The sequence below is a fragment of the Lichenostomus cassidix genome, chromosome 3 (genome assembly GCF_008360975.1).
Source record: "Lichenostomus cassidix isolate B80296 chromosome 3, HeHo_3.0, whole genome shotgun sequence".
NCBI lineage: Eukaryota > Metazoa > Chordata > Aves > Passeriformes > Meliphagidae > Lichenostomus > Lichenostomus cassidix.
Window position 1 is genome coordinate 40,227,424 of NC_139483.1, and position 10,845 is coordinate 40,238,268.

Below are 10,845 nucleotides of genomic sequence, written 5' to 3' on the forward strand. Positions count from 1 at the left end.
ACCTTTTGGGGGGGATGCAATTCGCACTCCTGGGCTTTTTACCATCATCTCCGCTCGATGCTCAGACTCTTTCTGAGGTAATTAAGAGGCCAAATTACCCCAGATGTAACACCACTGATATCAGGAGAGGCAATTAAGATATTTAGAGACTACCGTTTCTTTCTATTTCTTTGCCATGAAAGCGCACTGGTGCCTTAACATCAGCTATGACATTTGGAGGTCGCCAAAGACCTCTGGTTTAAAGGCAGAAGGAGGTAGGATCCACTTTCCTGACAGTGGTCACCAGCAGACTTTTGAAATCACACTCTGAAAAAGGATCTATTACTGCAAATGCATCCAGGTAGCATTTTTTTGTCAAGATCTCACTGTAGAAAAAGAGAATCTTCTTAATACATGAAAAGGGGCTTCTCAGTGTATGAAAAGTGACTGACAGCTGCCAAGAGCATCAGAGCTTTCAGATAAACTTGTTGGAACAATAAGTGTGTCCCAAGAATCTAACATTTAATTTAAAAACAACATTACAATATAAAACATCCTAAAAAAAATTTGACTGGTTGGAAACCCACTTCCTTTTTTTTTTTTTCACTCCAAGCCCACAGAAATGCTATACTTTGGATATGACTTCAGGTCATTTGTGTCACCTCAAAATACTCAGGGTGAGTGCCTAAAAGGGACCTCTTTCCCAGCACAACCAACAAGTAAGTCCATCTCTAGGACGCCTCAGAAGAGACTGAAGCTTGCTGTTCATAGCACCACATAATTGCACTTGATGTTATCAGTGATGTCAGTGTACATGGAAGGTGTATAATGGATATTAATTATGACTGTTATCACTTATGACTTGTGTAGTGCAGCCAGGTATGCCTGAATACTTGCAAACACAGCGGCTTTTACACGTGGCAACTCATGAAATGGAAAATGGTCACTCTGCACAGCTCTAATGAGGGCAAGGGTGATTTAAGCTAGCAGAAAGAATCATAATTACTGTAGGTTCAAAGTGATCTTGAAGGAGAGGAAGTTAAAACAGGGTTGGGATTGATCTACTTTCATGCTTTACTCGGCCCATTGTTTTTAATGCCTCATTTTGAACTATAAACAAATGGCTTCAGGTGATTTGCACAGTTTTCTGCAGATTATTCCTGGATTTGTTCTGGGCAATGGTGGAAAGCATGCACTGTGCAAAAATAACTAGCAGGGGAAACTGCAACAACAGCCCCCCACCCTCTTTAGTCTGTCAAAAAAAAGGTCCAAAATAAATCCTGGATTCAAAGCCATATCAGAGCACAGATGAGAGGAAGGGGCTCCAAGGTTTGCAGGGGACTACAGGGAAGCTGGTGCCAATACCCAGCCCCAGCAAGGCAGCTTGGATGCTCAAGGCCTTCCCTCCTGGGAAAGGCCTGGCTCTGGGCTCCTCTCCTGGATCAGAGACAGAGGGGACCACCAGCCTTCTCACTCCTCCGGGTCTCTGCCAGCAGGGCTGCCTTGGCCTCCAGCTCCCATGGTCACTCCTCCACTGCAGCCCCTTGGCTACCAGCACCTGGGCTGAGACCAAGCACAGCAGGAATAAAACAAAGGCAAAACCCAGGGCCTCTTGGAGAGACACAGAGAGACCTACAGGCTATGTCCTCAGCCTGGGAAGCCTCTTTTTCTCCCTCTCCTTCATGACAGTGCAGTTTCTGAGCCCACACCACCGGGCCGCTACTATTACTATTGCTGACAGAGAGGAGATCAGAAACAGCCACATCCCCAAGCACCCATCTAGGAAACAATTCACTGTCTCAGACCCCTCCTTTTTCAGTAACATTGGATGATACTTTGGGATGATATAGAGGAAAAGTAAAGTGAGATAAGAAAGTCCCTTAAGAACACCCAGTATTTTCCAAAATCTAACAGAGAGGTAAAGGATGAAATCCTAGCTTCGCTGATTTCTGTGTGCTTTAGTTATAAGTTCAGCATGGAAAGGCTTTTATTCCTCCTGCATCATGAAAAAAAGGATTTTTGTTGTTTACCTGGGGTGTTTTTGGTTAACTGGTGTGTGTAAAAATGTCTCATGGTGGAAGCCATTCCTGACCCAGATGTCAAGTGTCTAAGATCTGCCCAGCTGCCTCATGATGGGTACTTTTCTTGCTTCAAATATCCTGTTAACTCCCTGACCCTCAGCCAACACCATGCTCAGCAGCAGAGCCAACACATCATGTTTGTCTTGGCAAAATGAGCCAGTCTGCATTAAAATGAGGGTCGATGGAAAACAAAAAGAATGAATAGAAGTCCCCTCCTTTCTTTACTTTTGTCTGAAAGATAAAATGTACATGTTTTGATGCTTTCTGCCAGCCCACCAACTCCAGAAATAACCTAGACATCCCCACAACAGGGTGGTGAGCTGCTTCAGGAACATTTCCTTCAGAAGTTATGACAATAATAAGCTTTCTGTACCAAATAATTTTAACATGATTCTATTTTGATGAGGTGAATTATAGTCAATTCTCATTAACTCCCCACTACCAGAAGCTAAGTTTCTTATCATCCTGCAGAGGCTTTGTTTTCTTCAGATTTCTCGATCTTGACTTTTCATAGAGGAACCTACAAAATGGTAAATCCCCTAAATTGCCCCTGTGGCAACATAGTGTGTTTTCCTCATTTAAAGGTGGAAAGGATGACGGTATGCAAACATATTTATTTGTACTGGGAAGACTTCTCTTACGAGACCTGTCCAACCCCCTTTTTTAAACCAGCTGATTACTAGAAAAAGTAACTGAAAGTGCTATTTTATTTTGCCATATCACTATAAGGTCAAAGGCATTTCAGCCTCCAGCAGGTCTGATCATGGCACACAACCCTGAAGGGCACATGGAGGGATCAAGGTTGTATCATAGCCCTGTCTTCTCAGCTTGGGTGACAACTCATGATGAACATGTAGGTAAGTCCACCCTGTGACAGCACAGTGGCAGATGATGACAGTTTTTGCTGGTGGTAATGATCAACAATGAACCTCAAGCTGTGGAGCCACAAGAGCACAGCAGACCTGTCCTGCCATCCAAATCCCCCCAAAATGCCTGGCTGATCCGAGCTGGCATCCCTGTGTAAGCACTGACTGGGAGGGAACACAACCAGGTCCAAGCTTGAGCTCTGGAAGGCTGATGTCGAGGCCAGCCACTCTAAAATCTGGAGGTAGCTGCCCACAAAACCCCAGGTTTGATTAGTTCTATTTTTTACATTTTTACAGTTTTTTGCAGTTTTACATTTACATTTTTACAAATGGGACATCTAAAAATGTTTTTATTTTCCTCCGTGACTGAGTCTGGCAGAGCTGGATGTGGATTTGTATGTACAAAGTTTCTTCTGTGGACAGTTGATCACTCTGTGTTTCCGTGCGCAAAAAAACCAACCACAAATATTTTAATAGGGTGAGGAGACTATTCTGCTTACTTTTTAAAGTCAGTGCAAATGCCGAATCAATTAAGCAAGCTTGCACACTGCTGTGGATGTCACCTCAATATCTAGCCCTGCAAGCAACCATACTACTGTACCTTTTTGCTGATGTGAAGCAACACTGTCTCTGGCAAGACAGAGAACTCCCCTCTGGCAAATTTCTTCATGTGACAGAGGCCAAAGATTTTATGTGTTTTCTGAAAGCAGCTATGGCAAACAGTCAGTTCAGCTAAACAGTCTTGGCCACAGTACATCTGTGCTTAGTTTTGGCTTAGCAGAGCAGAATAACACATGTACTTCTCTCTCTGTCCCACTGCTAACCTAAGATGGTGAGAAAAATAGCTGAATTACAGAAGTACCTTCTGTACAGAAGTATCTTGTGACAGTGCAAAATCTGCATGACTGGGTACTCCAGCCAGAATGAACTCACAGACCCACATGATTTCCTCGTGAGATAAGTTTGTGGGGAGGTTTTTCTTGGCTTACTTCTTGTTGTGGTTGTTTTGTTGGCTCTTCAGATCAATACATTTACTGATCTCACTTCAGACGTTTTTATAATCAAAAATATGAGAATAAACAGAAGTGAGAAAATTTCCTGCAGGTCTGTGCCATATTTATAATCAGAATTTTCTCCTCTAAACCTTCCTGTTCTGCTTCTGGAAGAGGCACCAGCACCCCATGAAACAGCAGTGCCACGCAGCCAGCGTCACTGCCACCGCTGCTGACAGCAGTAATGGGGACATTTCTTCAGGTGTCTCAATGCCTTAAGAGCTGAGGTTGTGTTTTCCAATGGGATCTAAAAGTCATCAGCATCGCTTTTTGTAAACATATATCACTTGCTTCATAGTGCCCCATGATCAAAAACTGCATGCCTGTATTAGCTTGGGCTTAAACCAGGTTATGCAGCCCAGGTCCCTAAGTGAGGCAGTTACGCGAAATGCCACAAAGATGTGTCCAGCAGACCCTGCACACCTCTGCAAGGTGGTGACTCTTGCAAAGGAGAGCAGAACAGTGTTCCCCAAGGCAGCACAGCCAGTCAGGGCTTCAAAGCACAGCAGAAACACTGCTACAGGGCACTCCATCCCAGCTGCTCAGCCTTGTCACACAGGTCCCAGCACTGTGGAGCCAGCCCTGATGTCTGCAGCACTGCAAAGCCATGATTGAGGCTCCAAATTTTCAGAGCTAATAAAATGCACACAGCTTCTTTCAATACTTCAGTTAGCTCCTTTAACGTCAGTAACACCAAATTTGCCAAATTTGCTATCCCTGACTGTACAGACCATAGTAAAGAAATTTTGATTAGCTTGCACTGTGCTCTTCACTTAATTCAAATAATTAATGCACATCTCCATCACTTCCTCTCCTGTTTTATAAGCTTCTGTTAATAACATTTAGCCTCTTAGCCTCAAGACAAATTTTTCATGAAAATATGTTAGCTTTAGCAAACTTCTAAATTTTGATGGAAGCTCTTCTTTCAATAGACTATTTAAGTCTTGGTTTCCAGTTAATATTTTCCAGCATTTGTTTTTGCTCTTGGTCTAACGGATTTTTTCTCCTGCATTTATATTGATTGGTTTGTCTTTGCCACTCCAGACAGCTTTTTAGAATTAGATATTTCTAACACTAAAATGGTTTTCTTTTCAAGAAAGAACAGGGTTCAGAAAGAAATTTCAGCAGAAAATTTAACCACCAAGAGGAAAGAAGTCACCTTCCAAGTTGCAAAGGCACAATCAGCTCCAACCACCATTTACTGGACCAGCAGTGGCTGAGAGATGATCATATTTGACCCCAGAATTTACATCTGCACCCTGGATTTGAAAGAAGAGTTTACTTCAATCGCCTACACTGACATAGACTTTCAGCATGACTGTGGGTGAAGTCCTTAAAGCATTTAAGGTATTTGGCTTTACAAAACAAAGACCCAAACAGTATTGTGTATCCAAATTTCTGAATGCCAGCAATACAGTGAAAATCTTTGAAATTAAAGGGGTAATTAGCCCAAGCAAGCTGCAAGTTGCCCACACACACAGCAGTGCTTGACAACTCCAGCCGGGTGCCATGATGAGCCACATGCACACACCAACGTGCTGGGAGAGAGCTGGGTCATCTTCAACCCAGAGCAAACCAATGCCATAGGCCAGCTCTGAAGTACCCAAATGCAGCTGCTCCCTGACTGTCAACCTCCTCAAGCTCCTGAGCATCTGCAAATTTATGTCCCAGCAAATGTTAGCAAATAATCAAGGTTTACTGTTCATTTGTTAATCTAACAGGGTGGAGCTGGATGGATTTTCTTTTTCCTGTCTTTAGTCATCTGTTTTTTAAGCAGTTTTTACTGTCATATTTCTGCTTCTCAGCTAATCTTAGCATCAGTGACATAATTTCATTGAATTATTAATATTTCAAGCACATTTGTGTGGTTTGCACAGAGCTCAGTGACAGGATAAATCACATTCTGTATTGTTCTAACGTTCTTAAAATATCCCTTTATAGTTTGAAAAAAAAGCTATTTCAAGAGATTAATTCCTGGACTGTGCTTGCATCACCAAAAGTCAGTGCTCCTCCCCAGTTTCCCAGTGCAAAATGTGGCCAGAGTCCATAACAAACCGGTGGCTGTGCATCACTGCTCCCCTGGCGGTGCAGGCACTGTGCATCCACAGTGCTCCTACAGCTCCCTGTGGGCCTGGGCACACCGTGGAGTGAGCCAGTCCTGGAGAGAGGTCAAACAGGGGGTGTGCCTGCTTCCCTTCCCACACACTCTTCCCCCAGCAGGGCTGAGCCCCGTGGGCACCACTACCCTTCAGCAGCACTCGAGGCTCAGTCTGCAACAACTTCTGCAGTGGGGACAACCAACAGACCCTCAGCTGGTGCCCACCTTGAAGGGTCCCTGGCAATGCCAGTGCCCACCATGCAGCTTCAGGACCCTCCTACCTTCCCATTCCCCACGAACAGCCCAGCCAGCATCCCTCTCCCACACGAGGCTGGTGTCCCTCTCCTGGGCTGTTAATTGGCTGGGATGAGCATCGTGAGCGTCATGCGGCCAGGCGCACACATGTGTCCCATAACCTAAACCATCTGTGAGGGTTTTAATTAACCCATCCCCAGCTCCTCTGCGCTGCCATTGAAAAGATCCCGCCCTGGCCCCAGCCGAGCCTCCCCCATGCAGCCCTGCAGCTCCCCTCCCCACCCAGGAATTCACAACCACAACTGTACAGCGTGGGCCCCCCGGCCCTCTGCAGCCGCGCAGGAGCAGCCCTCAGCAGTCAGCGAGGAGAAGATGAAAAGGGTTCCCTCCATATGTGGCTGCTGATGCAGACCTACAGGGTAGGCTCCACGCACAATAGATAACAGGAGGCTCCTTCTCGCAGCTGTTCGGCTGTAGGGTCTTCCACGTCACATCATACGTGCAGGAGGCAAACACCTCTTATACAAAAAATTACTGGAGAAAAAAATCTCCTTCTGTGAAGCCACATGGACACACACCAACACAGAATTCAGCCTACTGGTGCTGAAAATTGCTGAAAAAATGCAGCCATGTCAGGCCCCATGTCCTCATTGTTCTCCAGGGATGTGACTTTACTCTCTGACTGTTTTTATATTGCAATGAAGTGAAATTCCCAGTGATGGTACTCAAACTCAATGGAGTTGCTCTGGAGGCTGAAGAGAGATCCAAAGTCTCCAAGACCTAACCAAGATCAAGCTCGAGATAAAGGGATTTGGGCACTGTAAATGCAAAAAGGCTCACAAGCAATATTGTCAGCAAAACAGGAAACTTCCACTGGCGTGCTAGGTTTGCAGCTGGTCTACATGAGCACAGCTCATTAGGGAAGAATTTGGTGTTGCCTGTCCAGAGGCAGGACACTCTCACTGGAGAGTCTGTTCCTCTAGAAGTCACCATGATCATGGTATTTATAAATTTAACAGAGGTGGTAGAGCAAGGTAACACCAGAAAGCAAAAACTCACAAGTTTGCTTGGGGGTGCTCATTTTCACCAGCTATTGCAAACTAGCTTTAATCATATGAAACTCATGCCATCATCAGGACTGTGCTTTCTCCAGTTGTCTGAAGGGTAATTCTTGGCAAGTTTTATATTGCACCTTCCACTCAGCTCTCTCAAAACAGCTTTATGTAGGAGATGAGCAGTGTCACCATTTTATAGGCAGATAAATTGCACAGAGCAGTGAAAACACCCTTGCTTAGGATGGAATATTAACAGAGCTGTACTGTTGTGCACTGTTCATCAGAATCCCAGCCTAGGACTTGAAAAAAGATTGGCTTAGATCTACTTGTTCACAAGTAGGGTTTTCCTGCAGGTTTCACATGATGGAAATCTCTCTCACTAGCACCAGAGATCACTGATACACACAAAGCAAGAAGAAAAATTTTCTAATAAATGAAGCTGGGATATCAGCTTGTCTGGATTTCATTTAAAGTCCAGCCCTCCAACTATGATCCTGCAGTATCCATAAGACTGTGGTGCATCAGGGCTTCAGATAGTTAACAACTGCCAAACATGGGTCTATGCTACAAAGTTTGGTGAACTCCTGTGCTATTTCATCTCTCCCTGCTTGCAGTGAAGCAGATCAGACCGTAAGGGTCAGACTCCCTACCCCATTTGCCATCCCACAAACTGTAAAGAGCAGCATTGGGGACAAGAAAGTGCCCTTGCTGGGTTCAACAGTAGAAATAAAATCCCAGTTCCATTCATTCATTCATTCATTCATTCACTGAAAGCCTCTTATGACAGAAATACTTATATTTTCCACTGTAGGGAAAGCAAACAGCTCACCTGTGTGCAAGCATGGAAGATTATTCCCACCAAAAAAGTGGCTTTAATCCCTGAACAGAAGCTTAGACTGCTGAGGGCAGGCTAGGTAGGAAAATTCACTACTCAGTGTGCTCAGTCTCATCTGAATTGTTCTACAGCTCATCCTGCAGTCCAGTTGGTCCTTTGAATCCAAAGGTTTCTCTTAAGAGATGTTTCAAAATCTCACCCCAAAATCAGTGACAACAGCACACTGGTCTCATGCTGAATAAGGTATAAATATTGCCCTCAAGTAATCAAGTCCTTAGGTTTCTGTCTGATAAACACAGGATACATTTTTAAGATCAACATTCACAGTCATCCAGCAGCTGAATTTTGTGAGCATCTCATTTCTCTCCAGTGAGATTTCCAGAGTGACCTAGAAGCTTTGAGTGGATCTGGAGGGTTTTTGGAAAACAAACTCATTTTTGTGCTGCCGCCTCATTCACTTTGGCTTTCTGGGCTGTGCATGCAGAAACTGTGCTGTGCTGTGCTGTGCTGTGCTGTGCTGTGCTGTGCTGTGCTGTGCTGTGCTGTGCTGTCAAAAATGCTTCTGATTCATAACCTCTGACAAAAGCACGAGTAGAGCAACATCATGAATTGCATAGCTCATTGGCCACTGGGGAGGGTTCATTGGCCTGCTAATCTGAACTGTCTGATCCTAAACTTCCACTTCCCATTGCATTTAAATGCACTGCTGAGTTATTTGACTCCAGCATAGATTCAAGGATGTTTTTCTTCTCTTATAGTTTTGTACTGACTAGGCTAATCCACAAGATAATTATTCAGGCTAAGAACTTAGCAGGATCCTAACAAGGATTAAACATTTATATGATTAATTAAAATATTCCCAGTGCCACTGGTTGGGATAAAAATTTATAAGGATTGTGTTAAAATTATGACACCAAGCTGCAGACCAGAAATCTCCATGAAAAGAACCCCTGGAAAATGCTGCTTGAGGATGCCAGAGCAGCACTGACTGAAGTGCCTGTTTCATTGGAAACCCAGCCTAAAATCCCATTGACTGGCACATCCTTGCAGTCAGGCCCATACAGAACCAGCTGGCTTTTGGTGCAAGATTAGGAACACCCAAATAACCCATTGCAGTATAAGCACAGCTTCGACTAATTATGCAACAAGCCTGCACCAGCTGAAGATGCAATGCTTAAAGTGAGAAACTTTGTTGCTGGCATTGCTTTGTTGCTGCTGCTCAGTAGTAAATTGATCAAAATTGAAGAGGAAGAAAAGGAAGACAGGGCAGAGAAGATTTGTGAAAAGTAAACGAAGAAAAAAGAAAAAGAGAAAAAGGAAGAGGTAGACATTGTGCCTTTTACCCAGTGAGATTTGAATACTTGATCAAATATGTGTGACATCAATGTGGATTCCTCCATCATCTTAAAGACTACAAATCTGCATCTTTTTCCTGCTCATAGAGTGCACACACCTCCAGGCTGCAGCAGGTTCAAGGGAAAAGGTGTTCTTAGTCCCCTGCTGACTCTGGTTTCTTGCTCTGAATACCTGTTCAGGGTTAGGTTGTAAATATTCATCTCTGGGTACATATCATCACTTCTGAACTGGAAGTCTTTCTTGTTTGTCCCATTTCTGGGGAGCATTTCTATGCGTTATGCAGAGTGGGACTGCTCCATGTGGGAAAGTCACCTCCAGCTATCCACTATCAGATGGAGTGTCTTTGCAAGACAAACAAAAAGTACAATTATTTACCCAGACCTACTCTTTGGTGTCGCCAGCATGTAGGAAGGGGCAGGGATACTGAGAAATCTCCATAAACATCTTAGCTTGCAGGAGCATGCCTGCTATTTCATTCTCGGCTGAGTAATTGCATTTCTCCCACAGCCATGTGAATCGTGCCGGTGAGGAGAGTGTTGAGTACAGGATACCACTTCATCCTAGCTTGTGAGGTGCATCATGCTCATGATGAGACCCAGGAAGAGTAATCTCTGGAAGAGTAATGCTGACACTACAGTCTGTCAGGTGCCAAGACAGACTGGAGAAATAGAGTGTCTCACATCATCACCTTGCAAGGCACAAGTAGGATTGGTTGGACCCTGAAGACCATTCTTTTGCTCAGGACATGTAACTATACTAGCATCAGTATTTTACTATATTACTATGCCAGCATCAGTAATTTTTCCACAGAGAAGGATGGCATGCACAAAATCTGAAACAGAACATTCAGTAAAAAAGAGCATTAAGCCAGATGGGCAGGTTTGCCCAAAACCAAATGCACTTAGGTTTTGTTGCAAGGAAAAGATCACACTTCTCAACATGGTAAAAGGATGTAGACTCATACTGCTGGTGCTTGGGTGTCTTATGGTTGCAGTTGTCACACAGCAGAGAGCAACAGCATTGGCCAGAGTGTCTATCCATTCATTTTAGTATGGTTTTCCAAGGAGGTAGCGCAAGCTGTATCACCCTCCCATGTGTGTGTCTCTTCACCTGTCTATCTGCACTCAGCTGTCCTTCTCCCTCACCAGTAATTTTTGAACCTGTTGACCAATTTCAAAGAAATTTGACAGACAATAAGAAGTCTCCAAGGTATCAAATTCCAACACATTTTATGAAAATTGGCAGCTGGCTAGAGGAGAAAAACCCAA

The 10,845-nt window shown here is 44.1% G+C and overlaps 1 long non-coding RNA gene across 1 annotated transcript; it reads left to right on the top strand.

Annotated features, from left to right (window-relative positions):
* Positions 1-3,006: 3,006 nt before the first annotated feature.
* On the top strand, positions 3,007-10,318 carry LOC146439523 (uncharacterized). The gene is made up of 3 exons (XR_014851270.1): positions 3,007-3,190; positions 5,075-5,325; positions 10,085-10,318. It is a non-coding gene; the product is annotated as an uncharacterized LOC146439523 (long non-coding RNA).
* The last annotated feature ends 527 nt before the right edge of the window (positions 10,319-10,845 follow it).